At 41.5% G+C, this 15,160-nt stretch overlaps 1 protein-coding gene and 1 long non-coding RNA gene across 5 annotated transcripts in view; one reads left to right on the top strand and one right to left on the bottom strand.

Annotated features, from left to right (window-relative positions):
* Nucleotides 1-5,605: 5,605 nt before the first annotated feature.
* Nucleotides 5,606-9,813, bottom strand: LOC140655944 (uncharacterized). The gene is made up of 3 exons (XR_012043912.1): nt 9,062-9,813; nt 8,709-8,910; nt 5,606-5,634 (listed from the first exon to the last, which is right to left on the bottom strand). It is a non-coding gene; the product is annotated as an uncharacterized lncRNA (long non-coding RNA).
* A 235-nt stretch (nt 9,814-10,048) lies between these two features.
* Nucleotides 10,049-15,160, top strand: part of MEF2A (myocyte enhancer factor 2A) — a 92,437-nt gene continuing 87,325 nt past the window's right edge. Inside the window, exon 1 of one of the 4 annotated variants that reach the window (XM_072869176.1) lies at nt 10,049-10,454. The gene's annotated coding sequence lies outside the window, so the exon portion shown is untranslated. Of the gene's footprint in view, nt 10,455-10,889; nt 11,093-15,160 lie in introns of those variants that run through there. The other 3 variants (XM_072869174.1, XM_072869173.1, XM_072869175.1) reach the window with 3 other exon arrangements.

Below are 15,160 nucleotides of genomic sequence, written 5' to 3'. Positions count from 1 at the left end.
GCTGAATTTTTAAGGTTAATATTAAGGCTAAGTACATAACATTTATTTTCTTCTGAAGAAAGCATGTATACTCTGGTTGAGGGGGAAAATGAAAACCATGTCTGTGAGAGCAATGGCTGATGGCTTAGTTCTGCATGATAAAATAAATAACTTCGATTAACTTCAAGCTCCAGTACCTCAGATGTTTGTTGTCACAGAGCAGCAGCTTGGCTGATTGGCAGCTCTGGTTTAGTCGACATGTGTTAACAGAAATTGCTCAATTTACATGGAGTACTTCAATCTGCTGTTTTAGAAGTTTCTGTCCCACATAGACTAGCATTTCAGCTTTTGAATAAATGGAGGACTTGTAAGGGTCATTAAAGAAATTGCTAAAGCTTCTGGAAATGCTATAGGCCAGATTGCTGACTGAGATGCATAGCATGCACGTGTCACTGCAGATACTTCCCAGATAATGGTACTGATTGAGATTTTAATCTGGACAAAGTGCTGGAGGCAACTTTCTTTCCAACACTCAATTATCCTGATAATAATATGCTTTTTTTTTTCCTGTGTTCAAAATGTGTGGTCTTCTGCAACTGTGCAGTGTGCATACAGTGCTGTTTGGAGTGAGCAGGGAAAAAAAACAGTGAACAGAATTCATGCCACGGCAAAGGGCACTTACAGCAGAAGTCCCATAGCATGGAGCACAACGTATTTTTACCTTGGATGGATGAGCCAAGTAACCACCATGAGAAAGGGCTGTATTTCTTCCCACAGGCTGCAGGACGACTCCTTACTGGTTCTCAACAGCCACATAGGAATAAATTTGAAGGACAGCCTGCTGCTGGGACTACGTAGTATGTTGTAGGGGCAAGACTATCATTTTATTGTGCATATGCATCTTGTATCCTCCCTAGCGGGACGCTGATCCATAAGTCTTCTAAAATCTCACACAACACAAAGAATTCAGACTAGTTTCCCACGGACATTCTCCATAAAAGAATTTCTTAGAAGAGATAGCTCAGTCAGGAAATGGGAACTAGGGGGCCAAATTCCTTCATTCAAGTCAGTCTCCCATTGGTAAAGGATTTAAAAAATTGTCCCTATATGACTAATCCCAACTATGCTTCCCTAATTTCAGTAACAGTTTCTAGAGATGAAGGGTGAAGCCATTTGAGAAAATCAAGCTTTATTTGCTTTTTATTCATTAGGGATTTTTCTGCTAGATTTAATTACTAATAACACTTCATTTATTAAAATTTATGAAACCTAGATTTACTTTTCAGTATCTTTATCATCTTCTGATCCTTAATACTTTTCATCGAGCTCAAGAAAACAAACTCAGCTGTTTCATGTTTGTTCACGATCGGCTTTCACCAGGATCATGTTAGCATTGTTACATACTTGTTATTAAATGATGGCAGAGTGCACATTTATGAGACAACGCAGAATACCCATTCTTACCTTCAGCAGTTTACAACTGAAAATGATGGAGTGTACCAAACCTGCTAGGAGAGCCAGAGAAGGTATTGCTGCTTTCACAGCTACCTCTCCCTCTCTCTACGTTGTCTGCAGAGGTAGCTGTGAATTTGGCTCACTTTCTTTGTTTATATGTCCAATTGTATTTGTTGCTTGAAGTGAATGCACATGCCCTAGGCAATGCTTATAAGATTTTTGGCTTTTTATGGCTAGTTGAAAGTCTTTCCATTTATGTTAGATTAAGCTGTATTGGATTTAGTTAAGCTAGTGCTGGGTAGCCACTTTTATTCTGGACTAAGAGTGATTTGTGTCGATTTACCTTAAATCCATTCCTAATTGACTTGCACTGAACTGAACTAACACCTGATTTATGCCCTCAATTATCCCATTTTAACCAACAGCTCAGGCATGCTGTCCGGTTCCAGCAACTTAATGAGTTACCGTACATCAGTTGAGGCATGGTAACTGCAGCGTGCCTTCCTTTAGCCTGCAGCAAATGTGAGGTTCAATGTGTCAGCTTAACCTCAGGGCCAAGAAAAAGAAAAATCTAAACTGGTTTCTTCCATCTGAGATCGCCACAGGCTAAGAGCAAACACACATGGTCAATTACCGCAGCTCAGTTGATGCATGGTAAGTTGTCAAGCATGTCAGTACGTGAATGAGATCACTCATTCATGTATTCAGACCCTGAAAGTATCATTTTAAACTGCTGTTACATTAAAAAAGTGTAACTATGGATATGGACACATGGACAAATTAGTGTGGGGATAACAAGTCTTTATGTGTCAGCTTTTTCCATATGCATACCTGCATGAAATGCTAGGTGATTTCAGGTAGCCTCATCCTCTTTTACCCAGGGGGAAGGTATAGCTAAGTCATGGTAAATTCAGCGCCTGGCTTCCACTGCAGTAATGGTTTTAACCTAATTTAGAACAGTTCACCTTGGCTAAAGTGTAATAAAATAGATCTAAACCACTTCTGCACCAGTTAAACTATACCTATTGCATATTTTACTCTTTGCTCAGGTGGTGCAGTTTTGCAGGTCAAATCTTTGAATAAATAAGAGATCTTCCATCGACTTTATAGAGCAGTATTTTACAGAGAAGTTTGAAGACCTTCATTTTAGACTCTAATTTAAAGATGAACTTGCATCTTTCTTAAAAACCATTGAAAAAACAAACCCCAAGATGAACAATAAAAGAAACCCAACAATCCCAAACTTTCAGCTTTCCTCCCAGATAACATTAGTTTTCTTACTCCACCCTGTGGGAGAGCTAAGAAGAAATTTGCTTCTTTCCAATGAGGCACATAACAGGATTTGCTAAACTGAAATTAAAGATACAAAAGTTCCAAACCCAGGATGAGTCTGGACCCTTTCAAACTATGACTGACGCTAATGAAACGCAGGATCGAACACCAAAACTTTGGATGCTTTTCCTTTTTATTCAGTAACTTGAACTCAATCTCAGTTAATCTTTCTCTATTTCCGTATAATGAAAGGAAAGACATTTGATTGATCATGCGGATTGATTCAACACATGGCTGCAGGGCCAGGCATTATTATCTTGGCTAACATGGACCCATTTTGAACATTGCTTCTCACTCTGCTATCAGCCACCGCCACCTCTGCAGTAATGTGACAGCAAGAGAAAAAGGATGGGAAGGCGATAAAGTTTGCCCACGCAAGTAGAAAAGAACTTTCTGTCCAAAGCCAGCTGGCTTGGGTTGGAAATGAAATGGCATTTTAGCGCGAGGTGACCTGTTTACATGTGTATCAGAGCTTTGTCTCGAAACACTTGTCCTAGATGCAACAGCAAGGTCTGTGAAGTAGTTTATCAAGTAACCACAGAAAACAGGTGAGCTGTCTCAGTGCCAGTTTGTCTTCTAAACTGTTTGACAGATAAAAAACCATCCTCAGAGACTGCAACAAATGTGCTGCCGCATTTCATGGTTAGAACTGAGCATATTTTTAGTAAAGGGTTGAGAAAGTATGCAATAATCCTAAATCACAGCCAAGAAAACCATAAACCCCTTAACAAATGCCTGTTCAGATACAGAACTCGGAAATGCGCACCAGTTGATCCACACTAACGCTCTGGTTAAATTTTTAAGGCTTGTTTTCCAAACTAAAGCAAATCTCCAACAGAGGATCAATGGCATTTTTGCCTTTACCTGAAAAGGCCAGAGGGAGCACGGAAGCTGATGTCTGTTATTTATCCTGTGGGACACAGATCAATCATCTTACGTGTACCCCCAAGAAAATCAATGGGAAATACACCAACAACACATTTGTACTGAGTCTGGACACCATTATAAAAGACCCAAAATACACCTTGTAAACTGCCTAAGTTTAAGAACCAAACTTTATTTCATAAGTTAACTGCTTTAAAAGTTTCTTTGTTATGCCTTGTACGTTATAACAGTTCATGCAGAGCCATTGTGGGCTCTGTAGATGAAGCCTACAAGAACAGGGCAATAAAATGTGCCTTTTTGTATGTGCAATTTGGTCAGTGGAGTTTACAGTGAAGAAGATAAAATGCACGAAAAATAATGCCTAAACTTACATTTTAAGAGCAGTGCTAGCTGATTGCAGTGGCAGCTGAGGGTGCTCTGCACAAGTCAGGAGCAACTTATCTGGCTTTTAAGAGTTCCACAAGTCTTTTGTCACTTGAAGAGGCCCCATCAACTTCAAATCTACTTTAAAAAGTAGTTCAAAGACTTTTCAGGTATTATGGTCTCCTATATCTATTTCTGTCCCTTTTGTTTCGTAACAGCACAGGATACTGACCACACATACTGCTGTCAAATATAGAAATTAAACTTACAGAAAAAAGGAGACATTTTCTCTTTAATCTCTTGGAAAATTTTCCAGACGAAAGCATAGTTCTTAAATTGATAATATCCCTTTAAGAATTTATTTGCCAGGTAATGTTAGAAGAAAAAAGACTTTAAGGTCAGTTTGAACATTAAAAAGACCCCCTTTTAAATCAATTTCAAATCTATATTAGAGATAATGGCAAGCAGTGTTTGAACAGGTCTCCAAATGATAAAATATATTCTACACCTTAAAAATGCAAATAACTTTAAAATCCTTTTAAGTGATTTCTAGCTCCTTGGAAAAAGGGCAAGATCTATCCTAAGAAATACTTTGTTGCATAAAATAATAAAAATACTTTAGTGTTGCAATATCAGAGAGTCATAATATGTATAAAGCTACAAAATTATTAACAGATGAAGGCCTGCAGTTTTTGAATAATGTGGTAAATATGATTGTTTTTTTAGAGGGGTGAAATAATACAATACCCTCAGAAGAGAAAAGTACATTTTAATAATGAAAATATTGAACATAACTATTTCTCTTTAGATCTGCTAAGCAATCTGTGTGTTCTCTATAAGATGTCAAACTATACTGTGCATATGTACACTTTGCTCTCTCTATAAATATACATGTGCATGACACATTTCTAAAAGCAGTAAATGAGCACTGGGGAAATACAGAAACAATGAAGTTCCTAAGAGAGGCTTATTTTTTCAAGTTATTAAAAGAAGGTGGCAAGCATTCATGAGGATATGAAAATTTAAAGCCGTCTGCAGGAAACTCTGAAAACCTCTGGTTAAGGCTGCTGCCAAAAAATCTCAGCTATGTTATGTCAGAATGTTTAATTGCAAGCTGCAATTTTAATGAATGGAAAGATATGGCAAAAGCAGGAAGTTTCTGAAGCAACATAGACCAACCATGAAAATAAAATACCAAAGGTTGTAATCTTGAATGCTGTTGGAAGCAGGAATTTCCATCCACGCTCTGACTCCTTTTCCTACTGTGCAGAATTTGCCAGCTGCCTGGCTAAGGGAAGGTAGGCTGTTCTGGATATCATCTCCTGGGCTCAAGGCAGCACTTGTTATGTCTATGCGAAGAAGTCAACTTCTTTGCATTTGTCATTATGGATGTTTACAGAAATGCAGCTTAGGAATAAGGGGAGGAAAGGCAAATGTCAGAGTGCATTAAATAACATATTTTCTTTACTTTCCAAGAAGCTTGCTCGCAGCATGATGTTACTATTTATATCAGATCTCTTAAACCCAGCTGTTGGTTCATGTTAACATGCAGAATGGTGAGAAAATCCCAGCAGAAGAGCGTGAATCCCAGAGAGACTTGTGTTCTGCCATTGTGAGGACCTAAAAAATATCACAAGTTTTGCTGAGGTATGGATCAGGCATGCAGTCAGTGAGGCATGCAATACAAATACTTCCCGTGTTGATCCTCCAGTATTAGAAGGCCAACAGCAAAGCAAAACGAAAAGTGCCAAATGCTGCAACAGACAACTTCAGATAACTGAGCTCGAACCCCTGGCTGGAAAAGTTTGAAAGAGAACTTCTACCTGTAACTCAAAACTAGCAAATATACTGTACAGCCACATTACAGCATTCTTAGACAAGCTGTGTCTGATCTAATCTTATGTACCTTGGCCACAAGTTCTGGAAAAACAAATATTCCCAAGGCAATCAGATTACTGAATGTACCATATAACGATGTGGAAATATTAGTGGTTTACAGAGGGCAGTTTATGAAATGGATTGAGTGAATTTAATTCATGCATTGTCCAGCAATTTGGACTTAACTAAAATAAGGAAATCTTTACTTGATTATATCTGTCTTTAGTGGAACACCAGAGCCAAATAGTAGTGTAACAGCAATACTCCCAACCACAGCCAGGGAGGTCAGGGGAATTTGTTCCAAGCCAGCTTTCTGAGGGCGAAAGTCTGCGTCTGTACCGAAGCGGTCATTATGGGGTTAACAGGGTTACCCAAAGTGTTAATGGAAAGGAACCATTATCTGCTGCTCTCTGATTTCCTGCTCCCTAGGTGGGAGTCCCCCCTGCTCCTATCCTTTGTTTCTAATGCAAGTTCCCATCCTGAAATGCTGCGAGTACAATTTGGTTTTGTTGCAATAAGTAGTCCTTTACAAAATCTTCATTCATAGGGTATTTCCACCATTGTAAGTGAAACAATGTTAGGAATTAATCTGGCCCGCGATTTTAAGAAACCTTGTTCTTAAAAGTTTGTTCTTAGACCCTCCTTCCCTATGAAGGATAACTTAATTGTTTGGCAATTATGCAAAAGCTCCATGACATCCCCTACTCCTCTTATCTATAATTTTAAAAGTCCTGCATTTTGTTTTTATACAAAGTTCACCTTTGGAAGCATGAGACTAAGAATTTTTCTCCAGGACACAAGATGAAAAAGCTGATTTCTGGAATGTGAGGAACATTTGAAAGGAGGTCTGAGGAACAGCCATGGTACATCTCCGGAGTGTTTTGTAAGAAGGTCCTAAAATGTAAGTTAAAAGTTAGCGGAGATATTATTTTGGTGCTAGTGCCTCCAAAATACCTTGAATGGGTGCATGGAAATGCACTGGAGTAGAGATGCAAGGGAAAGCTTTATTGCCATAACAACTGCTGGATGATTACTCTATTCAACTGTGAGGCTATTTAGTTAAAATTAAGAATACTGGTGTCTTTTTTTTCCCATATTTTTCTTTATATTTGCTATTTCTCTGGGTTTATTTCTCCTTGGATATCATGGAAATTACACTCCCTGCTATTTGGCCAAGGGAAGAGATTTCAGGTGGTTCTTTTTAGTCTCTGGGTTGTACATAAGATGGGCAGAAATGCGTTCAGCGGTTGTTCTCTTATATCTCACAAGTGATCCTAGCAGATGCTTGTGATAATTTTTTGCTTGTCATATTGACACTCAAGTGTGATGTTCTCTGGGGCTTTCTTATGTTGCTGCTTCTACGGTCTTATAAAGATTGTAATTTTTTTCTCTGTAGTGTGGATTTTTCTTAATCACCTACAGCTTTGCATCCTTTGGATTATCCAGGCGCATTTGGCCTTTGCAGTCGTCCTGGAAATGAAACCTAATGCAGAACGTGGCCATCAAGTCACGTAGTGATTTTAGTCATTTTGATATGTAAATTCTTCTATGATTTCATTCGTGTCACCCTAAGGGGTGATATTTTTCATTTATGCTGTTGTGACATGTGAGAACATCTGTGACCTCCCCACCACCCATTCTTTTTCACTAGCAGTCCCAAGAGGGGTCTGCAGAAGCAGATGTAGCAGCACATCATCGCGTATGAAAAACAACATCTGTAATTTCCATTGGATGCCATATTTTGCACTTCCTTTTCTCAATTGTTACATAGGGCAGTGTTTCAATTGAGGGAGGAATGCATTTCAGTGGGAACGACGCTGCTCTATACCCCTTAACTATTGTTTGCAAGGCATATATAGAAATCCCTTGAGCAACACATGCTATGCTTATTCTTGTAGTGCCACTGAAAAGGACAGATTAGAACCAATTATTTATCTCTTTGGCTTCCTGCTCTATTTTTGCCAGCTTAGAATAATATGATTACATACTGAAAATAATTAATGAGTATATCCAGAAGTCCTTGCTCAGGCCTTGCTTCCGTGTCTTACCCACAGTCCCACTGACTTTTATAACTTAAATAAAGGATTCAGGATTTTATCTAACATCTTTTCAGCATGTTGCTGTCGCGAGAGGATTTCATGGTATTAATCATTAGATTCTGGTAACAGACCTTACAGATATTATGGATGATAGGTATAGTGACGAAGAAAAGAATAAACCATATTCATATAAAAATCAATGCCATTTCGACTGTTCATGTTGAGAATTGTAGGAAAACTGTATGTATTTAAATCTCTTCCCGATTATTATAGGTCAGTAACAATCAGCTTGGAAATAAGATAGTAGATGGCAATTATTTGTATTTTGTTACTTCTTTGTCTTTCACATCTCTTACTAGCTTTTTCCTAGATCCACAGTAAGAAGTGCATACTCTTGCACTTCTGTTTTGAATGAAAGGTGGAAGTTTCAGAAGTTCAACTTATTTACTGGCCGTATATTTAAATCCCAAGTAAACTGTACATTATAAATCCTGAACTTCAAAATTTCTGTGAGCTGTGAATTACTGCTTCCATTTGAGCTAAATGCTTGGAAACAGACAACAGAAATTTGCATTCACTTTTTGGGAATGATCTTGGAAGATCTACGTTTTTTCTTCCAATGGTGTGGTTATCGCACTGCGAGTTGCGTGTTTCTGTCATAATTTCTTGCATCCTGTTTTCTAACAATTTGCAGAGCTACTTTTTTGTGCTCAATTAATGATACAGTCTTCCAAATATCAAGAACACTCTCTGATTTCCGTTTTCCAGAGAAAGCACCTTTGATTCTCGTGTCCTGAAGCAGAGATGTGCACTCTCCATCAGTGATTTAGTGCTTTGAAATGGCTCCCATCGTTTCACTCTGAGGCTGCGGGTATCTTGCAGGATAAATCTGGAGAAGCTGTAGAGCGCAGATGATTTTTGGCAAGTATCATTTTATCATCAAAATTTTATTTTTGGGTCATTCTTCAGCTGCTGCCTTCTGTGAAGGAGAAAGATGCCAATTTTATGTCTTTTATTATGTATTCCCAAGTAGTCTTTTCTACTTAAAGCAAAATTAATGGGAACTCTGACAGAGATAATATGAGGTGGAGACAGATGGAGGAGGAACCAAGGTGGACTGTCACCCTTGCCTGAAAGTGAAGACAGAGCTCATGTCCTCATAGAGCAGTGTTTTTCACAGAAAGCCAGTCAGGGGAAAAAAAAAAATATATATAGCAGGGAAGTGGTGGTGGTTTCTGTGAGGGTGAGAGAGGTAGCTGGGCTGTTTGCAGGTGGTGACTGCTGTTGCTCTCCTGCTGCATCCTCCAGTGATCAGGTCTTGCAAGAGGATGCGGGACCACTTATTGAGCCTTGTTTTAATTAATTCAAGAACATGGGTTTGGACCCTAAGAGCAAAGCTTTGCCCTGCTGGAGAGGTGAGAGCGGGGGGAAGCAGCTCTGCTGGCTGCACGGCAGAAGCGGGGCTCCCCCCCTCCGGTTTCTCCTCCTGAGGAGGCCGGCGGGCTGTGGCTGGGCGCTGCGGGGCCCTGAGATGGCGGCCGGGTGCAGGAAGGGTAGCGACCGGCTGGCACCGCGGTGGACAGGCAGGCAGGGACGGAAGGCGGGAGGGAGGCCGCGGGCGGGGGCGCGGAGCCACGGCTCGCCCGCAGGCCCCGCCGCAGCCGTTGCCCCCGGCAACCCCTCGGCACGTCGCCGCTGGGCCGGGGCGCGCGCGGCCCTGCCCTGCCGGGGCAGGAGCGTTGGCGCATGCGCCGCTTCCTGGTGAGGCGGGCCTGGCTACGTGCGTCACTGGCGGCGATGCGAGGGACGGGGAGCCCGGAGAGCGACGGAGCCTTTGTACGCATGCGCCGCCGCCAAGGTTGGGGAGGAGGGGGGCACGGCCAAGGGCTTCCTTCGCAGTAGTCCCGCAGACGCTCGGCTTTGATTGGCTGCCGCTTCCCTCGCCGTCTCTCTGATTGAGCGTCTTCCTGTCACTCAAGGCCTCCACGTTTCATTACGCCCCGCCCACCAACTGCTCTCTGGTTGGCCGCGCCTCTGTTTCTTGCGGGCGCTGTGATTGGCGCTGCCGCCCCTTCACTCCGGCGTGCTGCCCTATCGGCTCGCGACGCCGCAGGATTGGGTCGGCGGTGAAGAATGTAGACCCGGCCGCTCCCCATGGTAAAACAAAATAATCCGGCGATGCTGGATGTTCAAACCGGGGCGCTCCCAGCCCCGCCGCCGGCCGCAGGTTCACCTCGCCTTTCCCCACGCTTCCCCCCTCGTCCCGCCCCTGCCTGCCTCGTGTGAGCGGCTTCAGCGACGTCCGACCTGCCAGGAGAAAAGAGCGGAAGGATATTCTTGGGTGACGGATACGCCGCCTGAGGAGAGAGTGTGACAGAGGAAGTAGTTCCGGCCCCGATTGGGCCTTGTTTCCCAAAAATAGCGCCCAGCGGGTATCCGTGCGCCGGTGTCAGTGTCTCCTGAGGAGCCTCAGCGGGGAGGAGGCAGGAGCGGCGGCGGTGGGGAGCGAGGGGACGCGGGCGGGTGAGTGAGCGAGCGAGCGGGGGGGGTCCCTGCTTTTGGGGCGGGCGGGAGGGTGGGGGAGCGTTTCCTGAGCCCGGCGGCTCAGGACGGTGGCGAGGGTCGGAGGCGAGGAGCGGGGGGAGGCGAGCCAGCGGGGTCGGAGGCAGGGGCAGCGGGTGACGGGCGGGGGCAGTCGCCGAGGGGGGCGGCTCGAGGGGGGGGAAAGGAGGGAGAAGGAGGGTTCCTCCCGCCATCCCCTTCCCGTTCTTCCGTACCGACCGTGGCGGAGCGGAGCGGGGGCTGCCGGCGGGGAAGTTGGTGCGGGGGGCGGGCGGGGGAGGGGCGCGGGCCGGGGCGGCGCGGGGGCGGCGGGCGCGGGGTCCCGCGGGTGGGCAAGTTCCCCGCGCCCGGGGCCTCTCCAGAATTTCCTGCACCGCTCGCTGGAGGAGAGGATGGACATTTATGGACCAGGCCAGCGGAGTCTGCCCGAGGGCTGGTGCACCAGGGAGAGAGGGTGGGGTACGAGGCCCTGGCGTTCGGGGAACACTGAGGTAAGATCGTCTTCGCCTGGGTGGCCAACTTCTCTGCTCGGGCTGTGCGTGTCTGGAAAGGCGGGGAGGAAAAGTACCTTTTGTCCTGCTTCTCGGCAGCCACGTTGGGTAAGCAACATCACGTTTAAAAACAAACACCACCATCCCCCCCTCCTCCTCCCCCAGGAGTCTCTCCGTGGTATAACGCTAGCGAAAATGATTGGGGGTCGGGCAGGCAGGTGGTGAAGGTAAAAATTGTTGAAGTAGTTGTACACCGCATAAAGGTGTGTTGTGAAGGGGAGGAGAAACTGTTCGCTAATGTGTAAACTGGAGGATGTTTTGTCCAGAGAAGGAAAAGATTGAAGGTACAGCTGTGTTGTACTGCAAGTAGGATTTTGTGTTCAGCAGCTCTGTGCACGAGGATAAGAAAAGAGACTGTTCTATTTCGGACTGGAAAGACAGTAAATTCTTTGAGTTTATGGAGCTATATTCTCCAATAAATTTTTACCTGCTTTTGAGATGCTAGGTGGCGAAGAGAATGGAATTGATTAGAAAAACTAAGCCATAGTGACTTGTTTGACAGGTAATTAATTTCAGAGTTGAGAAACCGGAGTTTTATAGAGGAAAAAAGACAATTTAAGAAGAGGGATTTTTTTTAGTGCTAAGTGTAGCACTATTGTGTCCCATAGTCATAAAAGACTACATTTATTATGAACAGTGGGAGAAAGGGGTTCTGGGAAGTACAAAGGAGCAATAGAAAGGAATAATTTGTAGACAGTAATAAAGGGAAAAAATGTGGTTTGGTATGGAATTGGTAATACAGACAGTATTTATTTTAAGCCTTTTTCACAGTCTGGTAAATTTTTATGTAGTATAAGGAAAGGTATAAGGTCAGAAACTTAATTATGTTAACTGTCTACACATAATTGTTCCTTATACAAGTCTTTTTTTTCTTTTTTAGGAACTAGGTATCTATATTTTGATATTTCTATTGTCTTGTTATTGCTAGCTAGTGTTTAAACAATCTGCACAAAAGGTGTCAGAACAACATTTCTATAATCTATCCTGTCTGTTTTTAAAATTATTTAAAATGTTTATCTCTACCTCTTGCATGTAAGAATGTAATCTTTTTTTTTTTTCCTCCTCTCTAGCAAGTGATTTGCATTTGGGGGAGAAGTGTGAGGTTCCTCTTTTAAACTATTTTTTTCATTTAGGTGCCCAAATCTGTGCAAAATGACACGTCTTTCAATTACATAATTTAAAATTACATCCTTTATTACAATTCTAACGCTTTTGGTCACTAAAGGGCATAATTACAAAATGATGCATTAACATTCTGTACTTGTTTAGCGAGCAAAACAAAAATGAGAGAATGGAACAATTTGTCTTGGTGTTAAGGGATTATAATAGTGCTGGCCAGTTGGAGATGAGCCTTGTTTGATTGAGGGCATTCAGTTTGGAATTTAGGAAGGAAAATAACCCAGTGCCCTGGTTAGTTATTTTTCTCCTCCATAATTCTTTTCTAAATCTGTAGTTGACGTAGTCCACCAGTAGTAGTAGAGGAGTATCATCAGTAAACGAGAAGGATCCTTCAATGAGAGGGACGGGAACTACTTCAGAACAATTTTAACGTAGATGACAGTCTCTTTCTGCCAGTGCAACTCATCTAAACCAGTTTTAATAACCTGGCATTTCTAATGATTTATTTGTGAGAAGGCATTTAGAGATTGTAAGCTATGCTAGAAATATATTAGCCTTTAGCTTGTATGTATGCTTGTTTTGCTTAATTTTTTAAGTGTGGATTTAAACCAATGTGGTTACACACCTCACCTCTATAAATGAGTGGGCCCATAGAATGCTTTGCATATGTCTAAATATCTGGATTTAGGTTCCTATAATTTCACATAACATTCGTTTCTTTCTCTGCAAAACAAGGGATGAGGAAATAAGTGAACATTGAATTTTATGAAGATAGATAAATTGATCTACAGAATTGAGTCATGTTGAACTAGTAAGATGAGAAGGACATGACTGAATTAAAACTCGAAATAATTCCAGAGAAAAAAGGGCTTATTATGGCAGAAGACCTATCTTGTTTAGAAACCTTATTTGAGCTGAAGTGCATGCAGTTTACCTTAAACTGGTTAAAGTGGGCAGCAAAGCTTTTACAGGGTTTATTTTAGAATGTTAGCCAAGTTTCTCAGATAACTTGTTGATGTCATTCTGTGTATTCTGTGCCCAAGTGCTGCTTCAGAGAGACCAGAAGCACCATGCAAGTCTGTGAACAATGCCGTGCCTACCTTGCCTGCTCTCATCATGCCGTGCATAACAAAACACAGCTGATTAATTCTCTAACAGTAGTAAAAGTAGTGTCGTATAATGCTATGTAATGTGCAAATCTGTATTAGTTTGGGAACTGAGTTTTTTGCCTAAATAAGAAATACGTTGAATTTGTAATTACTGTAGTTTGTTATGCCTTGCATGAGAGATGTCTGTGTTTCAGGTCAATTTTTAAAAAATATGTCTTTCTAAAAATTAACATTAGTACACTTTATTCACCTTACCAAATTCTTAATTTTTATTTTTAAAGGCCACAGGATTAAATACTGTGTGTAAAACTTAGGCTTTGGGCCTATTCAGTTATGACAGCAGCTTGATAATGTGTGCAAAAAACTGGGAAATACCTTTCTTTCTCATTGAAACAAAACTCGCTTTGAATTAATTTGAATATTATGTGGCAACGTATATGCTGCGTAACTTCTTAATGCACAAAGTGGCTTTATTTAAGTTTTCACATTTCTTGTATTTGAAATATATTATTTCATATGTGTAATAATGTGTTCTTCAGTTGATGAAATGGAACAAAAGTAAAAATCTCTGTCCATGATTAATATGGGTGAATTTTGGTGCCTGTTGTCTTGTGTTCGGATTTGATTCCTTCAGCTCTGGTAAAACAAGCAGGGAAAATGAATGCACCATTCCTCTTTTTCTTGTATGCTTTACTGCTAGTGTTGAAAGGCTAATGCAATAATTATTTGAATGGAATAGCCAATGTCTTACTGAAGTGATGCTGAACATGGGTTTAGTTTAACTCTTTCTCCTGTCATGTGAAATGAATAGTCTCCAAAGGTGCAGTCAGATCCTGAAATAACTAAGTACAACTGACTTTTTCCCTGAATGTTTACAAGGTGGTTTTGGTGTCTTATGAAGTCTGTAAGAATACAGCAAGATATTATTTTTGATTTTTTTTTTTACCCTTTCCCCCCCCCCCTCCCCCCCCCAAGTTAATTTTGTTGACCTTCCAGTAAAAAGACTTCAGGAACTTTTTTGGGCAGCTAATCAAAATACATTTTAGGTCATTGATACAGTATCTAATGAATAAGCACAGTAATATTACTAAGAGTTAAAAGCAGACTTCGACTGTGTAACATGACAATTACCCTCCCCTCCCCCAGCATGTGTTCTGTGGTAGAATACCAGCTAATAAATAATGCCATGGAGGGTTAAGTTTGTAGCCCACAATAGTGTAGTTTGCTTTGTTTATTTTAACGTAAGCATCTGATCTCGATTTCTACCCCTTACCATCCCCCTCATATGGTGCATTCTTATTTTAACACTTTATCTTTCAAGTTATTGCTTATGGAAGGGAGGGATACTTGAAAGGAAGGGATTTTTTTTCTTTCATATTAAGGGACTTCTTATTTTTGTTTATCAACTGTATTGTTTAGACTTATGTTTAACAGTTCTGTGAGAATTTTTCTAGATATCTTTATCCTTAACTCAAATATGTTTTTCTTAGGAACATAAACCCTTGTACTGTATACTCTCATTTCCATTTGACACTAAAGAGGAATTAGTATCTTGCAAGACAACTCTGTTCCTGAGATTTGAATTCCCCCCCCTGCCAAAACAGTCACTGAGTTGGAATATTTTAAATGGTATATATGGTAATCTTCCTTTCTCCTTTGCTCCTTAATCTGAGGCTGCAGTGAAGAATTAGACAGGAATGACTGTCAGGTAAAGACAGCTAAATTTTGTGGTCAGTCTCTTTTCAGAATTTTGATGCAGGGGAATGTAGAACCTTTTCTACAGAAAGCACTATGCTTTTTGTTCCCCATGCATTGTAACAGTACAAGCGTGCCCATATGATGAGAAGAAAGTACATCCTTCTTAATAAGAGTGTGATTAATTGAATTA

Source organism: Ciconia boyciana, chromosome 8 (genome assembly GCF_034638445.1).
Source record: "Ciconia boyciana chromosome 8, ASM3463844v1, whole genome shotgun sequence".
Classification (NCBI taxonomy): Eukaryota; Metazoa; Chordata; class Aves; order Ciconiiformes; family Ciconiidae; genus Ciconia; species Ciconia boyciana.
This window is presented reverse-complemented; position numbering and strand designations above follow the sequence as displayed.